Source organism: Pleurodeles waltl, chromosome 8 (assembly GCF_031143425.1).
Source record: "Pleurodeles waltl isolate 20211129_DDA chromosome 8, aPleWal1.hap1.20221129, whole genome shotgun sequence".
In the NCBI taxonomy this organism is placed as follows: Eukaryota; Metazoa; Chordata; class Amphibia; order Caudata; family Salamandridae; genus Pleurodeles; species Pleurodeles waltl.
Window position 1 is genome coordinate 1318328462 of NC_090447.1, and position 2500 is coordinate 1318330961.

General features: G+C 46.4%; 2 non-coding genes and 3 pseudogenes across 2 annotated transcripts; all 5 read right to left on the reverse strand.

The window, feature by feature from the left end:
- Window positions 1-80: 80 nt before the first annotated feature.
- LOC138251233 (5S ribosomal RNA) lies at window positions 81-199 on the reverse strand (annotated as a pseudogene).
- A 443-nt stretch (window positions 200-642) lies between these two features.
- Window positions 643-761, reverse strand: LOC138254505 (5S ribosomal RNA). The gene has a single exon (XR_011197165.1). It is a non-coding gene; the product is annotated as a 5S ribosomal RNA (ribosomal RNA).
- Window positions 762-1207: 446 nt separating this feature from the next.
- Window positions 1208-1326, reverse strand: LOC138252555 (5S ribosomal RNA). The gene has a single exon (XR_011195286.1). It is a non-coding gene; the product is annotated as a 5S ribosomal RNA (ribosomal RNA).
- Window positions 1327-1772: 446 nt separating this feature from the next.
- Window positions 1773-1891, reverse strand: LOC138257061 (5S ribosomal RNA; annotated as a pseudogene).
- A 446-nt stretch (window positions 1892-2337) lies between these two features.
- LOC138256303 (5S ribosomal RNA) lies at window positions 2338-2456 on the reverse strand (annotated as a pseudogene).
- Window positions 2457-2500: the final 44 nt, after the last annotated feature.

A 2500-nucleotide genomic window follows, 5' to 3' on the forward strand; every position in this document is an offset into this window, starting at 1 on the left:
ATAAATGAAAATTAACATTAGAGAGGAATCTGTTCAATTGTTCTAAGACGTGCACCACCTACTGTCTGCAAGAGGCAAAATGCCTACAGCACCTGGCATTCCCAGGCAGTCTCCCATCCAAGTACTAACCAGACCCGACACTGCTCAGCTTCTGAAATCAGACGAGATCAGGCGCATTCAGGGTTGTATGGCCGTAGGGAGAATACACTCCTGTTTCAGGCCTTTTGTGTTGAGACAACCCACCGGTCTGGAGCCTGCTGCTCTCAAACACACCTGCACTCTACTGTTCACAAACTGCCCTCCTTCACAAACTTCTTACAGAGGGCCAAGCACACACCCAGTTTTGCACCAGCCTCGCAATCGCTTCACCTTCACTTACACACAGTCTCAGACTGCCCTTTCTTTAGGGCCCAGCACAAGCAGCAGACCAGCTCAGCACCAGCAGCTTGGGGTGAGTGTGAAGTGCAGAAAAATTCTCAATTTTCCTTCAGAAAGAGTGTATTTTAGTGTTATTGCTGTTTTTTTATTTATTTTAAGAAGGGAAAAAAGAGTAGAAGAAATAATAAATGAAAAGTAACATTAGAGAGGACTCTATGCATTTGTTCTAAGACGTGCACCACCTACTGTCTGCAAGAGGCAAAATGCCTACAGCACCTGGTATTCCCAGGCAGTCTCCCATCCAAGTACTAACCAGGCCCAACGCTGCATAGCTTCTGAGATCAGACGAGATCAGGCGCATTGAGGGTGGTATGGCCGTAGGCAGAAAACACTTCTGTTTCAGGCCTCTTGTGTTGAGACACCCCGCCGGTCTGGAGCCTGCTGCTCTCAAACACACCTGCACTCTACTGTTCACAAACTGCCCTCCTTCACAAACTTCTTACAGAGGGCCAATCGCACACCCTGTTTTGCACCAGCCTCGCAATCGCTTCATCTGCACTTACACACAGTCTCAGACTGCCCTTTCTTTAGGGCCCAGCACAAGCAGCAACAGACCAGCTCACCACCAGCAGCTTGGGGTGAGTGTGAAGTGCAGAAAGATTCTCAATTTTCCTTCGGAAAGAGTGTATTTTAGTGTTATTTCTGTTTTGTTATTTATTTTAAGAAAGGAAAAAAGAGTAGAAGAAATAATAAATGAAAAGTAACATTAGAGAGGACTCTATGCACTTGTTCTAAGATGTGCACCACCTACTGTCTGCAAGAGGCAAAATGCCTACAGCACCTGGTATTCCCAGGCAGTCTCCCATCCAAGTACTAACCAGGCCCGACACTGCTTAGCTTCTAAGATCAGACGAGATTAGGTGCATTCAGGGTGGTATGGCCATAGGCAGAATACACTGTTGTTTCAGGCCTCTTGTGTTGAGACAGCCCGCCGCTCTGGAGCCTGCTGCTCTCAAACACACCTGCACTCTTCTGTTCACAAACTGCCCTCCTTCACAAACTTCTTACAGAGGGCCAATCGCACACCCTGTTTTGCACCAGCCTCACAATCGCTTCATCTGCACATAGACACAGTCTCAGACTGCCCTTTCTTTAGGGCCCAGCACAAGCAGCAACAGACCAGCTCACCACCAGCAGCTTGGGGTGAGTGTGAAGTGCAGAAACATTATCAATTTTCCTTCAGAAAGAGTGTATTTTAGTGTTATTGCAGTTTTTAAATTTATTTTAAGAAAGGAAAAAAGAGTAGAAGAAATAATAAATGAAAATTAACATTAGAGAGGAATCTATTCAATTGTTCTAAGACGTGCACCACCTACTGTCTGCAAGAGGCAAAATGCCTACAGCACCTGGCATTCCCAGGCAGTCTCCCATCCAAGTACTAACCAGACCCGACACTGCTCAGCTTCTGAAATCAAACGAGATCAGGCGCATTCAGGGTGGTACGGCCGTAGGCAGAACACACTCCTATTTCAGGTCTCTTGTGTTGAGACTGCCCGCCGGTCTGGAGCCTGCTGCTCTCAAACACACGTGCACTGTTCTGTTCACAAACTACCCTCCTTCACAAACTTCTTACAGAGGTCCAAGCACACACCCTGTTTTGCACCAGCCTCACAATCGCTTCATCTGCACTTACACAAAGTCTCAGACTGCCCTTTCTTTAGGGCCCAGCACAAGCAGCCACAGACCAGCTCACCACCAGCAGCTTGGGGTGAGTGTGAAGTGCAGAAAGATTATAAATTTTCCTTCAGAAAGAGTGTATTTTAGTGTTATTGCTGTTTTTTTATTTATTTTAAGAAAGGAAAAAAGAGTAGAAGAAATAATAAATGAAAATTAACATTAGAGAGTACTCTATGCATTTGTTCTAACACGTGCACCACCTACTGTCTGCAAGAGGCAAAATGCCTACAGCACATGGTATTCCCAGGCAGTCTCCCATCGAAGTACTAACCAGGCCCGACGCTGCTTAGCTTTTGAGATCAGACAAGATCAGGTGCATTCAGGGTGGTATGGCCGTAGGTAGAATGTGCTCCTGTTTCAGGCCTCTTGTGTTGAGACAACCCAC